Source organism: Danio aesculapii, chromosome 10, assembly GCF_903798145.1.
Source record: "Danio aesculapii chromosome 10, fDanAes4.1, whole genome shotgun sequence".
Taxonomy (NCBI): domain Eukaryota; kingdom Metazoa; phylum Chordata; class Actinopteri; order Cypriniformes; family Danionidae; genus Danio; species Danio aesculapii.
This window is the reverse complement of record NC_079444.1, coordinates 8,556,184-8,568,698: the sequence shown is the minus strand read 5'-3', so window position 1 is coordinate 8,568,698 and position 12,515 is coordinate 8,556,184. Positions and strand designations below refer to the sequence as shown.

At 35.9% G+C, this 12,515-nt stretch overlaps 1 long non-coding RNA gene across 2 annotated transcripts; it reads right to left on the bottom strand.

The window, feature by feature from the left end:
• Positions 1-3,369: 3,369 nt before the first annotated feature.
• Positions 3,370-8,999, bottom strand: LOC130236392 (uncharacterized). 2 transcript variants are annotated; one of them, XR_008838465.1, is made up of 4 exons: positions 8,940-8,999; positions 6,259-6,545; positions 3,923-4,001; positions 3,370-3,820 (listed from the first exon to the last, which is right to left on the bottom strand). It is a non-coding gene; the product is annotated as an uncharacterized LOC130236392 (long non-coding RNA). The 2 variants fall into 2 exon arrangements; XR_008838464.1 differs by lacking the exon at positions 8,940-8,999 and adding an exon at positions 8,802-8,929.
• Positions 9,000-12,515: the final 3,516 nt, after the last annotated feature.

Genomic DNA, 12,515 nt, shown 5'->3' with positions numbered 1-12,515 from the left:
TCTCTCTGGACCCCTCACACCCAGCACACTGCCTCTTTGAACTTTTACCTTCTGGTCGACGCTACAGAGCACTGCGCACCAGAACAGCCCGACACAGAAACAGTTTCTTTCCTCAGGCAATCCATCTCATGAACACTTGATAATAATAATTGTGGAACCAACATCACTACTTGCTATACACTTTTATACACATATACACTTATTTAACAACACACTTACATGCCAATTTACACATAACAGCTGCACATATAACATTGTATATAGTAATAAACATGTACATACACTTGTCAATCTGTATATTTGCATTCACTACTTACTTGTATTTCTTTTTTATATATTTATTATCTGTTTTTTTGTCCTGTCTCTGTTATCCTGTTGCACTGTAGAAGCTCTGTCACGAAAACAAATTCCTCGCATGTGTGAACATACCGGGCAATAAAGCTCTTTCTGATTCTGATTCTGAAAAGGGAAACATAAGGGCGATCCGAAGCAAAAGACCCCTAGCCTATAAGGTGTTTTATGGAATAGTCTATCACAAACAGACCAGCTATATGTTTTCCTTTCCCTTATTTATTGAGTTTTTTTTTGCCACATGTACTCCTGTGCTATCGGGAAACTGGTGTAATGGCAACACGCCATCTCTACGCAGTCTCGAGCAAACTCCGCCTCTCCTTTCATTCCACCCTGAAGCCCCAGCTGGCCCTCTTTGGCCCAAGGAATTCGGCGGGCCGAAAAAGGCCTGCTGTTGGCCCCAAGAAAGCACCGCTTTGGCCTGATCAGTCCCCGAAAGTGACAGTGGAAACGTGACTGGCCTTGGCTGGCTGGCTCGCTCGTTTGCGTGGAAATGCGGCTAATGAAGACCCTGTACTGGTGCCCACCTTGCAGGAACAACAGGACAAAATTACACCAAAACACTTGGTGTCTTCAGTCTTTAAACATCTTCAAATATAAACTCTCTGCAATGAAATACAAGTCAAAGTAAATTTAGAAGTCAATTCTAAATTTCTTTTTAATACAAGTGCAAAAACACCACTGCTATTATTTCAACGTTAACACCCAATATGGGCATCACAGTACAGGTTAGCTTGCTCAGTATATGTGACCATTTTAAAGGCAAGCTTAAACAAACATACAATGGTGGAGTACATGGTAGTGTTGTTGCTGCTCAAGAGTTTCTTAACGTAAAAACTGCATTTACTTCACAAATATTACAACAAACATCAGGGACACATGCACATAAGGCAAATTTGAAACATGTCAGTACTGACGAAATATGTTTTTGGATCGACATGTAAGAACACTGGAAGACATTAGCCAACAAAGAGTTTATCATGACTTTCCTACAGGTACTGTTTACTAACAAGCTGACAGTGGCATCTAATGGCTCGGCACATAATACATTTTTAACAGCTTTCACTAATATTTAAAGAGAAGGAAAGCACCAGGGCCAGATGGTGTCTCACCAGCCTATCTGAGAACCTGCGCTGACCAGCTGGCTCCCATTTTCTCACATATCTTCAATAGATCATTGGAACAGTGCATTCCATCCTGCTTTAAGCGCTCCACTATCATCCCAATCCCGAAGAAGCCAAAGATCACAGGACTCAATGACTACAGACCTGTGGCCTTAACATCTGTGGCCATGAAGTCATTCGAAAGACTGGTGCTAGCATATCTGAAGGACATCACTGGACCCCTGCTGGACCCCCTGCAGTTCGCCTATAGAGCAAACCGGTCTGTGGATGATGCAGTCAACATGGGACTGCATTATACCCTACAACATCTGGACAAACCAGGGAACTACGCAAGGATTCTGTTTGTAGACTTCAGTTCTGCCTTTAACACCATCGTCCCATCACTGCTTGAGTACAAACTGGCCCAGCTCTGTGTTCCTAGCTCTGTCTGTCAATGGATCACCAGCTTTCTGACAGATAGACAGCAGCAAGCTGTCAGATTGGGCAAAATCACATACGACAGCCGCACCATCAGCACTGGTGCCCCCCAGGGATGTGTTCTTTCTCCACTGCTCTTCTCCCTGTACACCAATGACTGCACTGCAAAAGACCCCTCCATCAAACTCATTAAGTTTGCAGACGACACTACTGTTATCGGCCTCATCCAGAACGGTGACGAGTCTGCATACAGACAGGAGGTGGAGCGGCTGGTGTTATGGTGCAGATACAACAACCTGGAGCTGAACACTCTCAAAACAGTGGAGATGATAGTGGACTTCAGGAGAAACCCCCCTGCACTCCCCCCAATCACCATCATGAACAACACTGTGGCTGCAGTAGTCATTCAGGTTCCTGGGCACCACCATCTCTCAGGATCTGAAGTGGGACATTCATATAGACTCTATTGTGAAGAAAGCCCTGCAGAGACTGTACTTCCTTCGTCAGCTGAGGAAGTTCAACCTGCCACAGGAGCTGCTCGTACAGTTCTACTCAGCTGTCGTCCAATCCATCCTCTGCACTTCAATCACTGTCTGGTTTGGCTCAGCTGCCAAAACAGACCACCGTAGACTACAGCGAATAGTCCGGACTGCTGAATGAATCACTGGCACAACCCTTCCTACACTTCAAGAACTGTACTCTTCCAGAGTGAGTAAAAGGGCTCGCAAAATCACTCTGGACCCCTCACACCCAGCACACTACCTGTTCGAACTGTTACCGTCTGGTCGGCGCTTCAGAGAACCAAGCACAAAAACAGCCAGACACAGGAAAAGTTTCTTTCCTCAGGCTGTCTACCTTATGAACAGTTAAATATTCCCCTACTGTGCAATAAATATGTGCAATACTTTATCATACGCACTTGTACACAGCACCTTTTATCAATATACAATGCAATACCTTCTACATTCGCACTTGTACACTTATAACCTGTATATTTATAACAATCTGTACATACAACTCAACATCCAGGATTCTTGACTAACTGCATCTGTTTAATGTTTTTCTTTCTTTCTTTTTTTTATTTTTTCATATTTATTTTGTGTTGTCACTTGTCACTTTATGTACATTGGAAGCTTCTGTAGCCAAAACAAATTCCTTGTGTGTGTGTGAAGCACACTTGGCAATAAAACTGATTCTGAAAATGAATGTGACCATGTGAATTTTATACGGCTTATAAATAAAGGATAATTATTTATTTAGTAGTTTTCACTACATCATTGTGGTGTAAACATAGCCTCAATAAAAACTTAATTTGCATGATTAAAGATACATAAATTAAGAAATTTTAGATTAAATAATGTCATATGAAAACGTATCACAATGAACAATGAATCAGTCTGTCGGTTTGCCTGAAACAAGACAAAAATTAGCACTCAAATATATAAGCAAAACAAATCTTTATTAGAAAATACTGTACAGAAAGCTAATAATGTTAAGATGAAACCTTTATGCACAATAAACACAGTTGTGTACCTCCAAAAGTAAAACTAAAAGCAACAGAGGGCCATGAAAATGGTGTGACTCTTTCATGAACGCTTAAAAAAAATACTCATCCATCAGTATACAAATCTCAGTCTCTTCAGTCAATCAGACTCTCCTGGCACTCATGAGCTTATTCTAAAACCATGTTTAAGCAACTAGTTTGTTTTACTTGAATGCACATCTATAGCAGGAGAGAAGTACAGGAGAGAAATCATCCAAAAATGTTGTGAACCATGCGTTTTTGACTTAAAATAGTTTTTGTGAAGTACATTCAGTGACACTCATATTCCTCTAACAACATCACAGCTTGAATTCATGCGCAATGAATAGAAAATGTCATGCTGGAATGTTCTTTCACGTGACATGTAAGTGGTGCATTGACTGTACTGTTTAGAGAAAAAAAAACAAAAAGAGAGCAAGTTATTTTATTGTGGTCATAAAGTTGATTTGAGTGAGAGTGATGATTTAAGTGAGGCTGAAAGACAAACCTTTTCTCTGGAATGACACATTAAGGCATGTCAAAGATGCTCTCTACTTCTTAACAGGGCTTGTTCAGCTGCCTTCTTTCTGTTGACAAAAAGATCAAATCAGTATTGTAATTTTGTCATTATAGCAAATCAACTCAAAAATCTATCTTAATTTCATAACATGTTGTTAGAAATATAAGTGTTCAAAAGATTTTTGTAGCCTGTCACTTCAAAGTAAATATTGTGTAGTGTAAGCATTTAATAAAAACCAACTTATAATCACTAGTACCCTATATACATTTTGAGGGTATTTACATCCAAATCAGGTGAACCATGTAGGAATGACAACAGTTTGCATATGTGCCTCTCACTTATTAAGGGACCAAAAGTAATTGAAAATAATAATCATAAATCAAACTTTCACTTTTTAATACTTTGCTGCAAATCCTTTGCAGTCAATTACAGCCTGAAGTCTGGAACGCATAGACATCACCAGACACTGGGTTTAATTTCTGGTGGTGCTCTGCCAGGCCTCCACCGCAACTGACTTCAGTTTCTGCTCGTTATGGGGCATTTTCCCTTCAGTTTTGTCTTCAGCAAAATTCCACTTATTTCCCTTCAAAAAGTCTTTCGTTGCTTTTGCAGTATGCTTTGGGTCATTCTTCATCTTCACTGTGAAGCGCCATCTGAAGCGCACAGTGAAGTCAAAGCAAAACTTGCTAATTTCATTTCAAATCCATTGTGTTGGTGTATAGAGCCAAAAATGTTAGAATTGTGTCGATGTCCAAATATTTATGGACCTAACTGTATGTATGTATGCATGCATGCATGCATGCATGCATGCATGCATGCATGTATGTATGTATGTATGTATGTATATATATATATATATATATATATATATATATATATATATATATATATATATATATATATATATATATATATATATATATATATATATATATATATATATATATATATATGTATGTATGTATATATATATATATATATATATATATATATATATATGTATGTATGTATGTATATATATATATATATGTGCATGTATGTATGTATGTATGTATATGTATGTATATATATATATAACCTTGGATAAAAATACCATGTTATCACAATATTGTGATTACTGCTGTAAAATACGTTATTTTTAAACGTCTGGGTAAAACAAACAAGCAAAAAAAAAAATAATTTCCCCCATTGAACACTATTTATTTTATTTTAAGAAACATTTAGAATATAAAAAATGTGGAACAGTAAACAAGTCAGGCTAAATAGTTAAAATAAATCATTGACTTCTGCTCTCTTCATTAGTTTCAAAAACACAGTTGTCTTTACAACACAAAAAATACATAAAACCTTACACATACCTTTGGAACAATATAACAGAAAATTTTATTAAATTATTAAGACCGTGACTTTTCTAAACCATGCAAAACCCTGAAACCGGTTACCATCCCATGCTTTTCATTTAGAGAGAGAGAGATGAGCAATTCCATGCAAAATGTCAACACCAAAATATGGAAACCGTTTCTATGTTTTTTGTGTAGGCTTGTATTTTACAGTACTTTAGAAATACTCAAAAATGTATCAGTCAATGTTTTCAAACAATTATATTGGTCACACAAGTGGAAATTTTACATTGGTCACATCCATAATGACACTTTTTCCTCATAAATGCAATTTTTGTTCTTTAGAGAGCCATATTTTATCCTTTTGATGAGCATTATTTCTTTTGGGTTGTGCAGTTTTATTTACAGAATTTCTACAAAGTATGTTGTATACAGCAAAACTCGCAGACTTTTTGGGTCACATCCATAACGCATGTTTATTTTCCTCATTTAAAGTACAAAACATGTTTACAGATATTAACAAGCAGTAATGGAAGAAATAATAAAGACTTTTTATTATTTTATTATAGAGAGTTTTCATTTGTTTAAGACTCATAGACGTATGTTCTATGCAATGGTTTTGAATCCTTCTCTGATGCTAGTTTACTGGCTTGGCATATAATGCATTGGCATAAAAGGATCGTCAATAAATTTTACTCAATTAGGCAAAAAAATGCTGATCCCATCGCTCTCCATTTTTAAATAGGTCTTTGATAATTGTTTTTGTTCATTCCTTTTGTTCAAATATCTGCAAAATATTGCTGCTTTATTACAATCCAATTTCTCATTTAAAACATTGACAGTTTTTTTTTGTGTTTAACGAAGAATGAAAAAAGATCTTTGCTGAGAGTATGTCTGGTGTGTTTATATCGTCGTATGCATAAACTGCCTTGTTTATGAACTCTTAATAAATTCAAAAGTAATTTAAAAAATATAGAGTCTTACCTCTTTTTTGCCTTTAGCTTCTGAGAGAAAATTGCAATGGTAAATAACAGGATGACGCAGAAAATGGTGACAGTCAGGACACCGAGAGTGAGTGGGACAACCAGAGTCTCATTGACTGTTTCCTGACAGGTTTCCCCTGTGTATCCCAGCATACACTCACATACAGGTTCCTCATGCACCAACACACATCTGCCAAACTGACATATGACATCAACACATGCATCCGGTTGTCGAGACACACCACCATCTTTATCCAGAGGACTCCTGGCAGGTACAGACATGCTGAACTATGAAGCAAAAAAGAAAGCACACAGAATCTGCATAAACAAATTTTGATTCAAGAAAAAAAAAAGTGAAAGTTCAAAAAGGTTACAAAATCACCGCCTTTAAAGAGACAGTTTGGTAAATGAACATCCTCTTCCATTTTAACAAAAAAAAAAAAATTAATTAAAGGATCTTTGTGGTACCACGTTAGTTAAGAAGCCTTATTTTATAGAGTAGAGATAAGGGAAATAAGAAAAAATATGTGCTCTATAGACCAATTACCAACATACGTCACACGGGTACCCAGTTGCAAAAAAAAAAAAAAACAACACAGGCTGCAATAGTAAAGATGTTGTGTTGTGCGGTAGGCTGCCAAAGTCCAAAAATAGAAAACTTAGCATACCTTTTTACCATACACCACACTGCAGACATCTTTGGCTAAAAGGGAGCTGAATGAAGTGACGACCTAATTATAATTGCTGGACTGTGCAGTTCTCATGTCATATCAGGTAAGTTCACGCTATGCTGAATCATACACATCACTTGTTTTTGATTGCAGCAATTTCAGTAAAAACAGTAACATACGGTTAATTAAACTGCGGACACTGAATGCTCAGAATGAAACGTGAAAGTGTAAGTTTTTGAGGTAAACTTGGTTTTATATTCACACACTCATTCAGTGACAACTTGTGACACACTCCCTATATTGTTTACCATGGCACTTTGAATATTCGGTTTGAAATAACCTGCAAGTGTGACTTGAAAACAACATTAACACTGTTTATTTGACTGTAAACAATGTTGTAGTTTGATAGTCATTGGCTGCTAATATGATTTCGCTATTTAGAGTTTGCAAATAATACTTTTATGAAATTATATTATTAAGGAGAAAGTCAGATTGTGCGAATATAAAACCAACTTTACCTCTAAGTTATGTGTAGGTTCACATACCCTGCCGTACAGGTGCAGTTCTGTCAGAATGCAGTCGATTTGCAAGTTGGTGATTAATTATCTAGGTGATTACTCAATCAAATTACAAATTAATAAACTGAATAGAGGACATACATTTATGATTTGCATTTTAGAATTCACAATGAGATTTACTATAAGTCTGAGCAAAATAAGAAATTTATGGTAATTGCAAGTGCATTTATTCAACCACAAATTAAATTTATATACCTTTAAAACTCTAAAACTAAATTAACCCCCCTGAATTATTAGCCCCCCTGTCTATTTTCCCCCAATTTCTGTTTAACAGAGAGCATATTTTAAAAACACATTTATAAACATAATAGTTTTAATAACTCATTTCTATTAACTGATTTACTTTATCTCTGTCATGATAATATGTAGTATATATACTTTTTTTTTTTTTTTTTTATAAACTACATACGTTTCTAGATGTTTTTCAAGATACTTCTTTACAGCTTAAAGTGACATTTAAAGGCTTAACTAGTTAGGTTTACTAGGCAGGATAGGGTAATTAGGCAAGTTATTGTATAATGATGGTTTGTCCTGTAGACTATTGAAAAAATATAGCTTAAAGGGGCTAATAATTTTGACCTTAAAATGGTTTTTAAAAAATTAAAAAAGGCTTTTAATCTAGCAGAAACAAAGCAAATTAGACTTTCTCCAGAAGAAAAAATATTATCAGACATACTGTGAAAATTTACTTGCTCTAAACATCATTTGGGAAATATTTTTAAAAAGAAAAAGAATTTCAAAGGGGGGTTAATGATTCTGATTGCAACTGTATATAAATAATATTTAATAATATTAAAACAACTCCCTTCTGTTTGAATATATTTTAAAATGCAACAATGTTGCTACATTTATTGAAATTGAAAGCATTCTTGCTTGATAACTAATATCTTGAACAGTATCCTAAACTTCTCCAACATTTTAACTTGATTCATATTAGATTTTATTCTGTTATCCATATTTGATCATGTTTGAGCCTTAATCTTTTCCAATAAAACGTTTTTAATAAACAACTGAGATGAAAGTAAATGAATTAAATTAATTCTTATTAAACACTAGTTATTTATAAAGACGCGATCAAATAAAAACTGTCAACTTTTACAGAGAGTTAATCAAATTCTTTTAAAGCAACTTTTAAAAACTATTTAACCTGAAGGAATCGAATATACACACACAAGCCCTTAAAGGTCTGAAAGCACATCATGGCATTTTATGAAAATGGACCCTTTAAAAGAAAAAACTAAACAAAGCTAAACTTCCTAAGCCACAAGAACAACAACAAGAGATCTAATACTCACAATTTTGCCAAGTCAAAGGTGAAAAACAGTGAAAACCAAAACTGGAATGCAAAAATATAGGTCTCCAGCTTACAATACACAAATACATACAAATGAGTAAAGTGAACTGAAGAAAGCCCAAGCAGAAAACAGACCCACCCATTTACACCAGCACGGATAAACTCAGAGAAACCGGACTCCTGCTGTCCTGTACCACTTTAGCTAACAGAACAAATAGGGGGCAGGTGAATATAGCAGCAGTACTGCGGTAACAGTTTGGCGACATTTAAATCACTGTTGCTTGTGTGTATTTGTGTGAGTGCGCGCCATGCGGCCGTCGATAAACAGTGAGCTCTGGTGTCCCTCCGCCCTTATCTGTTCTCGCGGCGCATATTATCACGTGAGGATGATTAGTGACAGCCTTTTTAAATATGTTTGTTGTACAAATTATTTAAAGTTCACATGTACCGTATATTAGTGTTATCGCTGGTGTTACCTAAGCTACGTTATTGGAAATATTAAAGAAGTAATTTCTTGATTTTTATCAGCACATGCAGTAAGTTGCAGAAAAATTATCTGTTTTAAAGGGGATCTATATGCAAAAAAAATCACATTTATTTAAACAATTGTGTGTGTGTGTGGCAACAGTTTATGAATATATCCAGCTTCTAATGTAAACGTTTATTAATTATAATTTTATAAAAGTAGATGTTTACTTCTAATAATATAATTTTTAAAAATTATTTTTATTAACACGCTTCATAAAAACAGTCAGTACAAACACTTTGATTGACATTCTCCTATTGTATTTGTCAGAGAACGAAAGCCCCGCCCATTAGTTATGATGTCTCCCTCAATAGCATAGTTACACTTGATTTTGAATCTGCCACTGGTCCACACCATAGACTGTAAAATATATGGCCATTCTAACAGTGGGCTCAATTGCAATTTGCTCTATTATGGAGCCAGGACTAGCGGAATTTTGATGAATTGCAGTTTCAGTTACTTCCGTATTGGCTTCCCGAGAGAGAGTGGGAGGTTGCCGCTTGGTGTGGACCAAGCGGCAACCTCCCTCTCTCCCTCAGGAGGCCAATACGGAAGTAACTGAAACTGCGATTCATCAAAATTCCGCTAGTCCTGGCTCCATAATAGAGCAAAGTGCAATTGAGCCCAGTGTTAGAATGGCCAACTTTACAGCAGAAAAAAATGTGTTTACAGCCTGGTACAAAGAACGATTTTGGTTCGTATAGCTATTATTACCCTCCATGACAACTGTGAGGGGGGTGAATTTTTTTATAACTCTTCCATTTCCTTTATATTAGGTTATTTTAAGTTTGCATAATTAAGGGCGTGGCCACTTGAGTGACAGCTAGGTCTCGCTGGTCGCCGTCACTTCACCTCAGCTGAATCCGGCAGATTAGCCACTGATCTCGGCATATTCATCGTATTTTTGTGCTGTTTTATGTGGCTTACACAGTCAGCTGCCTTTTGGACTTATTTCTTACAATTATCAGATGATATGGGATGCTGTGTGCACTTAATTGTGCTCACAAACCGTTCACGTGGCCTCCGTTTCCCATGTGAGTAAAGTTATATACTTATACACCATCTCTATAAATGTATTTGTTTTATTTAAGATCATTTATCATTAATATTTTTCTTTAGACCCGTAAAGCACTCCAGAATTTGACAGATTGATTAGCTGTAGGCTCTAGAACAGTCATCTGAAGTGTTATCATACAGTGTTATGCTGGAGTTCATCAATAGTCCTGCATTTACGAACACAGACTATAATTGAAGTGTTTGGAAGTAATTCGCATTTACCTCCTGTAGAAAAACGTCATAGGAGCAATGTTTAGTGGCTCAATGTATTACTACAGTGTTTTTAAAAGTCTAAACACTTTATTGATATAGTGTACAGCCAAGCACATGTGGTCAGAACACAAATGATTCGCAGGTAATAAAGTATCAAGCGTTTCTCCCAAAGTAAAGTCTGTCTGCCAGGTCTAAGCAAAGTGCCATTAGGTGGCCGTAGCTCCGCCCACTCTCCGCCTCTTTGCCCTTGTTTGGTATCCCGCCGTGGGTGCGATGACGCGCGAACAAAATGGCGACGGTTGGCCGCGCCTACTTGTGGCTTCTTTTGCGCTCTTCAGAAACCTATGGGTGACGTCACGGATGCTCCGTCCATATATTTTACAGTCTATGGTCCACACAGAGGCAATTGTAGCTCCGCCCTCTTTTGAAAACCAGGCTAGGAGCACAATCTCATTTGAATTTAAAGTGACAGCTCAAAAGGAGCAGTTTCAGAGTTATAAAACATTATTAACAGTAAGAATTAAAACATCAAAACAGTATTTTGAGCTGAAACTTCACATACACACTCTAGGGACATCAGAGACTTATTTTACATCTTGTAAAAAGGTGCACAATAGGTCCCCTTCTATCAGGTTTGTTAAAGATGCTATTTCACAATGTTGGTTTATTGCTGCAACCGCATGCATTTGCTATATAATTGATCGATAAATGCTAAATTATGTATCTCAGCATTTTGTTAATGCGACGAGTAAAACACAGTAACACCACTAACACAAATGAATCACCACTGAGAAACACGATGATCTTCAGTGTGTTTTTAATAAATTATTAAGCTTGACAGTATAACAAATTTCATAAAAAAATGCATTTTACAAAAATTCTGCAGCAGGGTATTTAACCTTTTGTTGACAATAATTAAAAACTCATGACTTTTTAATGTTAAACCGTTTTATTATTAACTACGACTATGCAAATGTCAGTCACACATTGCTTGATAATTAATATCTTGAACAGTATCCTAAACTTCTCCAACATTTTAACTTGATTCATATTAGATTTTATTCTGTTATCCATATTTGATCATGTTTGAGCCTTAATCTTTTCCAATAAAACGTTTTTAATAAAGAGATGAAAGTAAATGAATTAAATTAATTCTGAATAAACATCCCACAGTCATTCAATCACAATGCTGGATTTGAAAGGCGCCATTTTTTCAATACTACCTTACAGGGAAAGGATAAAACATTCCCTTAAAAATTGTTGTTTGTAAAAGGTTTTGCTTGTAACAAATCTAAATCTGTTGATGCTTGAAGGGTGGTTGACAAAAGTTTTGCTATACAATTCAATATTTGATGAATTCAAATCATCACTACATTATTTGGTGACCACGAGCTTAAAATATCAATAATATCTATACCAATACTGATGTGATCAATTCAAAATACTACCTTTTATGAATAATTTCTTGTCAAATTGTACAAATCTGCAGATATTTTTAGCATCAGAAATTATACTCTTCACTTTAGTCAAAAGTTTTGCCCACAGAATAAACATTGATGAAATACTGCACACTGATGAAAGACAACATACAGACATTTGCAGAGTTTGTGATTGTTGCTTTTCATTCAAAATAACTTTCAGAATTGAAGTTAAGCTTCCCCTGCTTTGATTAAAAGCTTTATTGAATGTGGGTCATTTGACCCGAAGCATGTACACTACCTGTCAAAAGACTTGTCGCCTATCCAAGTTTTAGGAACAACATAACTTCGTTGATCATTTGGTATCAGAAGTGGCTTTTATGAAAGGCAAAGGCCTCTAAATTACGCTTATTTTACCCAAAAAGATGATCATGCCATGATTTTTAATTAATTAGGACAGTAAGGCATGACTTTGCTTAGACAAAAGTCTTGTCACTTAACA